Source organism: Lissotriton vulgaris, chromosome 3_1 (genome assembly GCF_964263255.1).
Source record: "Lissotriton vulgaris chromosome 3_1, aLisVul1.2, whole genome shotgun sequence".
Lineage (NCBI taxonomy): Eukaryota > Metazoa > Chordata > Amphibia > Caudata > Salamandridae > Lissotriton > Lissotriton vulgaris.
In genome coordinates, this window is record NC_141689.1 from 1,571,941,611 (window position 1) to 1,571,954,914 (window position 13,304).

Genomic DNA, 13,304 nt, shown 5'->3' on the forward strand with positions numbered 1-13,304 from the left:
CTGGGTCCAATACACTGCAGGTGAACAACTACAAGGAGAGACAATGGAGACAAACATGTTAGAAATGAGAATCAAATACAAAATATGAACAGAGGCAAGGAAAATCGGGTAAATATAGAGAAACAGTAGGCGAATGAGCATCTCAAGCATAAGGAAAAGAGAGGAGGGACAATGAAGAGTACGGGAGGTAACAATAAGAAAGGAAATAAGAGATACAAAAAAGAGAACGGAACATAAATGAGCAAGGGGAAAACATGAATGGCCTGTGAAAAGAGGAAAAAGAGAAGAAAGAAAAAGAAGGAGAAAAATAAGAAACAGATCAAGGCATAGACGCCAGATCTGAGAAAAAAGAGAATACCGAGACATTAGGAGCATGGAGACGCCAGCGCGGGTGCCTACCCCACAGAGCGAGGAAAACGCGGGAATATAGATAAGATACAATCAAAAAGAAGAAAAGTCGTAGCAAAGAATTACAAGCAAGAGACCGGGACAAGGCCACAACAGTCGTCAAGACAGAAGACAAGTGAATGCAGAAAATAGAAACGGGTTATGTTCAGTCATTAGTGTCCATCGTGGAAGCAGAGACAGTTTGGAGATATTCTCGAAGCTTCTGAGGATCATCAAATGTACGGGAACGACCATTGTGAGTTATTTTGCAGAGACAAGGATGTAGGATTCCATATTGAATGCTCAATTCCCTCATACGTGGACGCAGATTAAGGAACTCCTTGCGACGTGCATTCGTGGCGTTCGATAAATCCTGGGCTATAAAGATGGTGTGGCCCGACCAAATGAGGCGACGTTTAGATCTTGCAGCTTTAAGAACAGTCATCAATTCGGTGAATTCAAGGAAAAGCAGGATAATACCTCTAGGTTTGGTCGGGTTAGACGTTGGACGGCCCAAACGATGAGCACGCTGTATGTTTAGAGGAGTAGATTCTGGTTGAAGTTCCAAAAGTTCATAGAGGAATTTGCGGATGAAGGACACCATATCAGCCTCCCCAAGGGACTCCGGAACACCATAAATACGGAGGTTATTCCTCCTGTTACGATTTTCAAGGTCCTCTGTGTGAAGTTTCAACTGCTGTATCTCCATTTCAAGAATAGGAATTTTCGTAGATACATCCTGGACGTCACTGATGCGTTGTTCTAGTTGCAGAACTTTGTTCTCCATGACGACCCATCTATCGTCTATCTGCTTGAGCTTCTCGTTAGTTGCCAACATGAAAGGTTGTAAGCCACGAACCTCTTCTAGAATAGAATCCAGCACGGGGTTCTGAGAGGTGCGAATTGGAGATGGAGGGTCATTCTTAGGGCGTTTCGGTTTGGTACCGGTGACAGACGATCTCGCATGGCCTGCGTCCTGAGACATGATGCCAACAGAGGGGCAAACTAGGAGGACCGCAGGGATGGAAGCCGCACCGCAATAGTCTAAATGTTGAGACCCTATATGTAGAGGTATAAGAAGTACTGGAAGGAAGAGGTCATATAAGAGGTAATACGAAGCAATGGAGAAGCAATACCTCAGACCCACAGGAAATGCGTCAAAATGTAGCAAAAATCAATTCAATACGCAGTCAAAAAACCATCCAGGAATATGGCATCAGAGAAACAGCAAAGCGTCCATACTATATGGGACCCAAGAGGATCAGTTGATGTTCCACGGAGGATTGACAGCAGAGGAAAGGAAGGTATTTAGCATTGCGCAGGGAGCACCACAAAATGGCCGCCGCTATGAAGTATTAGTGTAATTAGAAGTTATGCAGAGAGCTTTGGCACCAAAAGTCATGGAAACATAGTAGTAGCTGGATGCGCGTCCCTTAGCACATACCTTGTCAAAATATGAGCATTTGTTTCAGCAGGAGGATACACGGGCTGTTGAGGCGGTGAAGATGACAGAAAAACGGGACGCGAGCGCGGCGGCACAAAATGGTGGCCGCCCGCGTCCCGCAGTGGCTGAAGAAGATGCAGCGGTAAAAGAAGGTGAAAGCGGCAATTACGAGAGCCGCTGCACCTCGCAACACACGGGGACCATGTTTCGCCGTGCAGGGATGCCGTTTGCCGGTCTCCGTATGCGGGGAAATTTCTAGATATGCAGCCGGGAATCCCGCGTCGTCACGGAGCTCACGAAGGCAGCGCCATCACTCGCCGGCGCGTAAGCCACGCCGCCTCATTTTTATTTATTAATAATTGTTGAATTGAGATATTATAATATTAAATGTGTATAATAATGGTTGGACAATTATGGAATAATTAGTTGTTAGTTAATTGTACTTAATTAATTGTCAATTACTTATGTTAATTTTATAATTATTTGTATGTGTGAGTTGCGATTTCTATAGGTGAAAATGGTGGGAAGTAATTCAGTTTTTAATTGCATTAATAATTAGTTAATTTTAAATAATTAATTGGTAATTAAATATGTTAATTGCATTTTTATTTTAGGTGTGTGTTGTGGTGTTCATAAGTGAAATGGTGGGAAGTAGTTTATTTTCAATGGATGAATTAATCATTTGTTGTCATTTAATTAAAATAATTAATTTGTAATTAATTATGGTAATTGTGTAATTCATTTTAGGTATGTGTTGTGCATATTATAGTGTTAATGAATGCATATTCAATCAACGTTTCTTAATTATTTTTATTAATAATATTTTTAAAATCATTAATATTTATGTTAATTATGGGAATAAATAAATAAATAAAACGTTGAAGGTTTTATTTATTGGTGCGGTGTTATAGGGTAGGAAATAAAGTAAATACATTTATGTTTACAACAATATTTTTGTTTTTTAATAGGTGCTTCTTTTAAGGAAATATTGTTTATAAATGTATTTTTTATAGATAATAGTTCTACCTTTTTGTTATATATAATTAGTATATTTTATGTTAATGTTTGATATATTTAATCTGATATTTTAAAAGTATTGTTTATTTATTTTTTATATTGTTTAATTTGTTTACATAGTTTAAATGTCATTGTTAATTTTTGTTTCTCTGCTATCCAACAGGTTCCTTACTGCTGCATTCACTGGAGTGGGATTACTAACTTTTACTCCTCCGCTTCCAGCACTTTCCCTACTGTTGCACTCACTGGAGTAGGATTAGTATTTTTTTACCCTTCCGCTATCTAACACTTTTCCTACAGTTTAACTCACTGGAGTGGGAATAGTAATTTTTACCCCTCTGCTATCCAACACTTTCCCTACTGTTGCACTCACTGGAGTGGGAATAGTAATTTTTACCTCTCCGCCATCCAGGAGTTTCCCTACTGTTGCATTCACTAGTCAGTTTTACCCCTCCGCCATCCAACACTTTCCCTACTGTTGCATTCACTAGAGTAGGAATATACATTTTTACCCATTCGCTATCCAGCACTTTCCCTACTGTTGCACTCCCTGCAGTGGGAATCGTAATTTTAACTCCTCCGCTATCCAACACTTTCCCTACTGTTGCGCTCACTGGAGTGGGAATAGTAATTTTTATTCTTCCGCGATCCAGCACTTTTTCTACTGTTGAACTCACTGGAGTGGGAATAGTAATTTTTACCCCTCTGCTATCCGACCCTTTCCCTACTGTTGCACTCACTGAAGTGGGACTAGTCATTCTTACCCCTCCGCTACCCAAAATTTAGTTTAAAGGTCATTATTCATTTTTGTTTTTTCTGCTATCCAACACGTTTCCTACTGTTGAACTCACTGGAGTGGGAATAGTAATTTTTACCCATCTGCTATCCAACACTTTCCCTACTGTTGCACTCACTGAAGTGGGAAAAGTAATTTTTACCTCTCCGCCATAAAGCAGTTTTACCTACTGTTGCACTCACTGGAGTGGAAAAATTAAATTTTTACTCCTCAGCTATCCAGCATTTTCCCTACTGTTGCACTCACTGGAGTAGGAATAGTAATTCTTACCCTTCCGCTATCCCACACTTTTCCTACTGTTGAACTCATTAGAGTGGAAATAGTAATTTTTACCCCTCTGCTATCCAACAATTTCCCTACTGTTGCACTAACTGGAGTGGGTATAGTAATTTTTACCCCTCCACTATCCAAAATGTTCTCTACTGTTGCACTCTTTGGGTTGGAATAGTCTTCCCGCATCGCCAGGATTTGCTGTTGGATTGTTGCTCCTGAAGGACTTCAACGCCCAGGAGCCTTAGCGCAGCCCTCACCTGCCACTAATTTCGTGCATACAGCCTGGATAAAAGACCTTGCGGAACCCGCTGCGCGGGTCCCGCATCTCCAGGAGTTGCTGTTGGATTGTTGCTCCCGAAGGACTTCAACGCCCAGGAGCCTTAACGCAGCACTCACCTGCCACTAATTTCGTGCATACAGCCTGGATAAAAGACCTTGCGGAACCCGCTGCGCGGGTCCCGCATCGCCAGGAGCTGCTGTTGGATTGTTGCTCCTGAAGGACTTCAACGCCCAGGAGCCTTAGCGCAGCCCTCACCTGCCACTAATTTTGTGCATACAGCCGGGATAAAAGACCTCGCGGAACCCGCTGCGCGGGTCCCGCATCGCCAGGAGTTGCTGTTGGATTGTTGCCCCAGAAGGACTTCAATGCCCAGGAGCCTTAGCGCAGCCCTCACCTGCCACTAATTTCGTGCATACAGCCGAGATAAAAGAACTTGCGGAACCCGTTGCACAGGACGCGGGCGGGCGCCGGGAGAGGTCGGGACAAAGGGGGGCTGTCCGTGGCCGTCAGAGGCCGGAGGAGGTCGGGCCTGGCCCTTCCTCTTCCTTGTACTACTCTGATATAAGGTACCCTGGTGTAATATATTGAGGTCAAACACATTCCTTTTAAAAGTGTTTTGATGATTATTGTCTTCTAGGCTTAACAAATGTATAAGGCCAATATTTGGTTCTCTTCATATAGTAACTAAATACAAAGGTATATATTGCTGAGGCTCTCTGCCCCAGTAGTTGTGTATTTTGCAGTGCTGTACCACACAGAGTTTCTAGCCATGTCTAATATAACGACAAGTAAAAGAAAGGGTACAGCCGGGACACTTGATGATTTTATTACGAGTGCAGATATGGTTTTAACACACTAAATAGAACTTGCACAAAGAAGGCTCTTGCTAGACCCCTCTAAATTACCTACATACGAAGCAATAGGAGGTCACTCTCCAGTGATTAGGCAAGAGTGGAAATTTAACTGTGGGAAGACTGCAAGTAGAGGGCAATTCGATTACATCTGACAATAATTCAGCAATAGATCCGTTGGGCTAGTCTGGGGATAGTCTTCTACCAAGCCCGGGGATTGCTTCAAGACTAAGAGCACAAAAATTGGTAGGGGCAGTAGACCCCCTAAGTGAGGAAAAGAATGAAAAGATAAAGAGGGGGAGGAAAAACCAAACTAAAAAAGGGAAGGCAGGAAAGAAAGGCAGTTCGTACAATGGGGAAATAGTGGATTTAAGGGATAATGCTGTCACGCTAAGAACAGTAGGGGTACAAACAGAGAATACTGAACAAAATTGTGATAGAAGGGATAAGGAAGTAATAATTGATATGGAACAAACAATGGCTGATATCTTCCAAACCGCTTTGATCTCAATTCAGACCCAAATAAACGATTGTATGGATGCCAAGTTAAGGGCCATGGAAATTGAGATAGCTCGATTAGGTAGCACAGTTCACCTTCTAAGTAAGAACATACTAGATGGCAACAGATTAATTGCAGAAGGAGGAAAAATAATAGTCGAACTAAAAGCCCATTTAACGGACAATGGGGCAAGTAACCATATGGAAGGCGTTAGGCCCTCATTTAGATCTCAGACAAGAAAATTAGAAGAACTTACAGGAGCAAGTGAAAACAGAAAGAGGGCCTCTGCCAATCGCATCACAACCCCACTTAATTTAGAACTTAATACTAACAGGGAGGCGCAACACAGTCCAAAAGAGACAGATTTGATCCCTAACTTAGCGATTTTAAACCTACCTACGGCCTCTTGCCCATATGTCATGGTTTTAGCTGGTGTGCTGGTACTAAGGAGGGACCAAAAAGAGACCTGGCAAAACTTACAGAATAAAGCAGTAGATTTGCTAACCAAGAATAAAAAATGTAACCCAAACAAAGCCAGTGAAATAGTGATGGTACGTAGGGTAGGGTGGGTGGGAAGTTCACAGAAAGATATAGAGGGAGATTGCATTATTGTAAACTTTAGACACCCCCATGTAGTCCGCTCCCCCTTGCTGACACATGAAGTATCCTCACTTTGGAAGACAAACATACATGCCCTACCGCTAGGCTATTTCTATAAACCCTTACTACAGAAAATGAATTATCCACAAAACAAATTCACTATTTCAGTTACCCCCAATAGATTCCACGAACTATCCGTGCTTGAAGAGGTTGACTGACTACAAGGTTTAGGCGTACCCAAAATGTATGGCAAGGACATTGTAATTGTAAACAAAGAATCGTTTGGAACTGGAGGTAATGTGAAAGAAGGGATTTAACTGGTTGCGGAATTGTTCAAGACCCTCTGTCCACTAATTGTACCGATCAAATTATCAATGAAGATTCCATTAGAGTCCTAACTAACAATGAACGAGAAGATTTTAAAATCAGCTCGTGGAATATTGCAGGGTTGAATAGGAACAACAGGGACCCTGAGTGGAATAGTTTTATTGAAGCAGGTGATACATGTGCCCTACAGGAAACCTGGTCAATTAAAGGTATACATAGAATGGGCTATAAAAGTTTTTATAAACCTGCGGTACCGTCAATAAGAGGAAGACCATCTGGTGGTTTAGTGATTTGGGTAAGGGTCAGCCTTAATATTAATGTCACACAATTAGTTATTGACTCACCAGATATCCTTGGTATTAAAATTGTGACAAGGGATAATAGGGCCATGTACTTTTATAACGTCTACAATCGACCTGGGGTATGGTCTAATAATTGAAATCTTGGATTCTAGCCTAAATCTGATAGATTTAGGTGCAGGGAAAATAATCTGTGGTGACTTTAACAGTAACTACGAACCCATTAAAGGCCTTGGTAACATCCTAGAAGGAGAAGATTTGGCTAATAAAATCACTGCGCTAGTAAGTAACACATGGGTTCCATGCGCTGTCCCAGCCTTGCAATTAATGAAATTAACAGTAACACACAGCTTAAGGGCTTGTAATGGCCGACTACCTTCAGACGTAGGAAAACACCAGACCTTCTGCAGAGGTCTTACCCAAAGCAAAATAGACTACATAATGCTTTCCCATGACTTATGGGATAATGCTATAGACCTCGCAATTGAACCAAGGGAGGAGAGTGACCATCGACCACTGGTACTTGTTTTAGATGGTAGGATAATGCCAAGTTCACTGGAAAATAAAATGTTGCCACAAGACCAAACTGATAATGTCATAGTAAGCAACAATCGCCGTTCGGTAAAATGGGCCAATATGTTGGCGCACGGCAAGAAGTTGGCAAATATCTATGATCCTTTAGCGGATACATTTGGTTCTTATATTTCTAACCAGGAGGACAGCGGTAAATTTTTAGAGCTACACAAAAATTATTTTGAGGCAATTGTCCCAATCGTATCACAGGAAGTTAAAAAAAAGGGAAAGAAGAAGGCACCAAAAAATAGATGGGAAAACCCTGGTATAGTAAAGAATGTCGCTGTGCCAAAATGGAATTGGTAAATGCAATCAAGCACAAAGATGGTTTGCAAGTCAGGGAAGCTAGGTCTAAATATAAGAAGGCGTTAGATTTAGCTAAATCTACCTGGGACGAAGAGTTATGGTCAGGGATGTTAGAAGCAGCAAAAATTGTGGATCATAGGACCCTTTGGAACATTGTTCCTGAAGGAAATAGAAAGGAAAAGGGTTCCAGGGAAGTCTATCTAGATGAAGCAACCTGGATAGACCACTTTACTAGACTGTACTCTGCTCCTGACCCAGGCAGCTCTAAAATTGACATAGCACGTGTAGGAGCGCCCAAAGGTAATTTAGACTTTAGCCTAGAAGAAACTATTATGGCTATAAAGTCAGTTAAAGTTAATAAGGCCCCTGGACTTGATAAAGTCCCGGGGGATCTATATAAACATGACACAAGCGTTTGGGGTCCCTAAAATAATTACCTATGTAATTCTGTAGCAGCTGGTGCAGAGCTACCAGACACTTGGAGGGGAGCAGAAATCATCTGTATTTTTAAAAAGGGCGAAAGAAATAATCCGGCAAATTATCACCCGATAAGTTTAATCAATATATTACAAAAAATCCATGCGAGGCACATTTTAAACCGTATCACTCATGGGATTGATGATGAGGAGATTTTAACAAATTCCAGGCAGGCTTCCGGAGTAAAATTAGTATCATAGATTAGGTGTTCAGATTTTCCTGCATGTGCTGGAAAAATGTTAATATAAGGAAGGGCCATTTATATGTGGCATTTGTCGATTTAAGAGCCGCTTTCGACCTTATTCCGAGACACTTGCTATGGGAATCATTAAAAAATTTGGGATTACTGGACAACCTTCTAGTTCAACTAATTAGGCTACACCAAAATAACTACGCAAAAGTGAGGTGGGGCCCGCATGGTGAACAGTCCAGCCCAATGCCAATAAAGAGGGGAGTCCGTCAAGGATGTGTTTTAGCTCCAACTTTGTTTTCCCTTTTTGTAAATGATATCCCTTGTTTTTTAAAGGACTGCAGCAATGATGCACTTAAACTGGGAGGCGAGCCTATAACCGCTCTGCTATTTGCGGACGACACTATTCTTGTATCACAAACACCAAGAGGTCTGCAATGTTTACTCAACACATTCCAACTTTATTGCAGAAACAAAGGTCTTGAGATTAATATTGACAAGACCAAGTATATGGCAATAAGCCCCCATAGGTCTTTTAAAGAAAATATGGTTTTAAACAGGAAAAGAATAGAGTATGTCCAAACTTTTATATACTTAGGTGTTTCACTTGACTAAAAATTGACGTGGAAAACCCACATTGAAAAGAGTAAGCTTGTGTTAGCACAAAACACATTACCGATTCTAAAAAAACTTGGTAACAGCCAGAACCAAGCGGTTTTCCCCGCGCTTGAGGTTTGTCGGTTTAAAGCGCAATCTGCTGCCACATATGGGGCAGAATTGTGGGGCCCTTCATGTAAAAAGGTGTTTGAGGTTAACGAAAACAAGTTTTTAGGGCTCTGTTAAAGATACCTATTCGTACCCCGTTAACACCTTTGTTGATGGACCTTAACATTCTAGCTCATGTAATCGAAAAAGCGCAGCTCCTCTCCACGCCCACTGCGGCGATTACACTCGACGCTGAAAAAGCGTTTGACAAAGTGGATTGGACATACCTGGAAGCGGTCTTACATAAATTCGAGCTTGGTCCCCTATTTACTAAATTGGTAATGTCACTGTATGCCTGCCCCACTGCCAGAGTGAGAGCCGGTGGAGCGTTTTCCTCCCCTTTTAAACTAGAACAAGGGACTAGACAGGGATGCCCCATGTCCCCATCCCTTTTCCTCCTGGCAATCGAACCCTTTCTATACCAAATACGGGAGAATGCGGACATCCCAGGGATTCAGTTTAAGGAGTGTACTATCAAACTCACGGCCTATGCTGAAGATGTTTTAGTTCTGAGCGAGCAGGCGGATAGAGCTATACCTGCCTTGCTTTCCACGATAGAGGAGTTCTCTTGTGTGTCCGGATACTCCCTGAACAAAGACAAAACTGAAGTGAAAATGCTAAACAACATGAGTGATAAAAATATTCTAGGAGACTCTGGCCTTACCTGGCAACCAAAGAGCTTTAAATACCTGGGCTTGGAATTCGAGAGAGACCTGATTACCACACTAAAAATTAACGAAGATATACTCTACAAGAAAGTACAAAAACTATTGGAAGGGTGGTCCCCGAAATTCTTGTCATGGTGGGGTAGAGCGGAGACATTAAAGATGATGGTCACCCCCTTAATCAATTATATGGCAAGCATGCACCCTATGACCTTCACTGAGGACTTCCTGCAAAAAATAGACAAACTATTTACTAACTTCCTATGGAAAGGGAAGAAACCCAGAATCTCTATGAAAAAACTGCAACTTCCGAAACTTAAAGGCGGTCTCGGCTTACCCAATTCTATAAACTATCAAACCGGTTTCTTGTGTAAACAAGGGGCTTCCTGGTTCGCCGAAGATCCTGGCTACACGCCGCTGTGGATCAATATAGAAAAGGCTATTATAGGTAAGGCCCCACTCGCCGCGATACTCACAATGGACCTATCACACCTCTCACACTCTAAGTATATCATGCTTAACACCAAAAGAGCTCTTCTAAGACTGGACCACACACATAAATCTGGCCTGCAGATAAAGAAGTCGGCTTCCGCATCCCTATGACGCAACCCACTTATTAAGATCAATGGCTCGCTTCTTTCATGGGAACACTGGTCAGATAAAGGAATCAACTTGATTTCGGACCTTTATGAGGGGCACATGCCATTGCCCTTCGCAACGATCCAAGCTAAACATTCCCTTCACCCAATTGACTTCTAGACATTCCTAAAACTAAAATCAGTTTTGTCCACACGTTCGTTTACACTGTCAGCACCCTGGTTACAGTTGACGCTTCCACACCTACAATCGTCAGGACATTTTGTCTCGAAAGTATACAAACTGCTCGCGCCGACTCCAAGTAAATCAATGAGACGAAATTAGCTTAAATGGGAGGCGGAACCGAACAATACCGGCATAATTGTTGAATGGGACAGGATCCACGCTTTGGCGATTACGCACAAAGTTTCACCAATCCTTTCGCAAACCAAATACATGATAATGAACAGGGCGTTCTGGACCCCACAAAGATTGTTTAAACTAAATCTATGTGTTGGAACTGTTCCCTAGCTGACAGTGATCTGCCACACATGCTATTCAACTGCCCCATGCTACACAAGTACTGGTCCAATGTTTTTGATTACATTGAGCACATATTTGGCATCAAACCTAGAAGGGAATTCATCTACATTATTCTGGGGGCCATTGACCCAATGCTAGTGAGAGACCACAATCGCCAAATCCTAGACCTACCACTAACCCTGGTGTGCAAGGTGGTCCTCTGCCACTGGAAGACGGCAGCAGAGGTCTCTTTCGCTGCCTGGAAGGAGTGGCTATCCTGTATCAGGGGAGTAGACAATCCCGCTTTACACTCTTCTCCATGGCAAGTTACCAATAAGAAACTCTGGTCCTCTTTGGATGCAGCCTCCCTCAACTTTGACCCCCCGTAGCCTACCTTCAAAATTAGATTACAATTAGTATACTACTATTCTATAGTTGCCCTACATACTACCATACTCTACCAGTAAGATCTCGTATTTGTAGCTGAGCTGCACCGTAGCTTCATAGGCTATATCCCTGACACAAAATACATGAACAAGGCGGATGCTTGTACACTGTATACCTCAGAAGCTAACTGTTACTCAAACCCAAACTTCCACTATTAGGATGCTGTATCTTCGCATAGTACTAGGGAACGGCAATCTGTTTTCATAACCAATTGTATGCATCTACTATGTCAACCGTTATGGAGGTGTGGCTTTGAATCAAACAATGTGTTAATTTATTTATTGGTTGATTATTGACTGTCTCTGTACTTATTGATTTTTGTTTATTATTTCCTTCTTATTGTTTCCCCTTTCCAATTCTTATTCTTTTACATCGGCAATGCAATGACATAACTGTATGTATTATTGATGCACCCCTGCCTTATCTTCATTTGTTCTCTATTGTCTAATAAAAATGATTTGAACACGAATCATGTAAATGTATGTCTGAAGAAGATTGGTATAACACATTTCTGGAATAATCCATCTGCCTTGACCCCAACCTCTAGGAAGGTCTTAAAATCTTCCTTTTGGGACTATGTGGAGTCGAATAGACCAAATGATAGTGTAAACGGATCACTGACTTTCTCCTGTTTAAAGCCAGTCCAAGTTTCGAACCCTTTTTAAATGAGGTAAACCCCCCCCTTGGCAAAAACGGTTTACTTGAAATACAGATAGGGCGTCCTAATGCTAAAATGTAGCATGGTAGGATGGTCAAAAGATAGGAATGAATCATGCACTTTGTGTTCAGGGGGAGGAAGGGAAGATATTGCACATGTTCTTTTTTCTGCCCGGCCTATATGAATGCGAGAAAAAAATGGATTAGACCTTTGTGTAGAAACATAGGCGTAAGATCATACAGAGAGGCAGAAAGAATACTAAAAACATATACTAGACAAGTTTATGTCTTTGCCTTAACCAGATTCTTGCTAGCAGTGCACTTTATTAGGACTAAGGTAGGAGAGAAGCTTTAGAACACATGTCTGCTCCATCGTTCTATATATGGAATGAATTGGAAGACAATTCTGCTTAGGTCTACTGGATCGCATGGGGCAGTTGATTGTATAAATATGAATTGCTACACTGTTTGGAAAATGATAAGTTTTAATGTTTTTTCATGTGCCTTTTTAAATATTTATTGTATTTTAACTTATGATGGTTTTGCCCCTCCGCATCTATTTTGTAAAAAAATACATCCTATCAAGTTGCTGTTATGGAAGGAGTTCTTTTTAATGAATTAAGTATTTTTGTGTATCTTTTATGATGCAATTGTATCGAAATAAAGATGAAAATGAAAAATGAAATAAATTGTAATTTTTACCCCTCCGCTATCCAACACTTTCCCTACTGTTGCTTTCACTGGAGTGGGAATAGTATTTTTTACCCCTCCGCTATCCAGCACTTTCCCTACTGTTGCACTCATTAGACTAGGAATAGTAATTTTTACCCTCCCGCTATCCAACATTTTTCCTACTGTTGAACTCACTGGAGTGGGAATAGTAATTTTTACCCATCCGCCAGCGAGCAAATTCCCTACTGTTGAACTCACTGGTGTGGGAATAGTAATTTTTACCCCTCTGCCATCCAGCACTTTCCCTACTGTTACACTCACTGGAGTAGACATAGTAATTTTGACCCTTCCACTATCCAACACTTTTCCTACTGTTGAAATAATTGAAGTGGGAATAGTAATTTTTACCCCTCTGCTATCCAACAATTTCCCTACTGTTGCACTAACTGGAGTGGGAATGGTAATTTTTACCCCTCCGCTATCCAAAATGTTCTCTACTTTTGCACTCTTTGGAGTTTGAATAGTAATTGTTACCCCTCTGCTATCCAACACTTTCCCTACTGTTGCTTTCACTGGAGTGGGAATAGTAATTTTTACCCCTCCCCTATCTAGCACTTTCCCTACTGTTGCACTCACTAGAGTAGGAATAGTAATTTTTACCCTCCCGCTATCCAACATTTT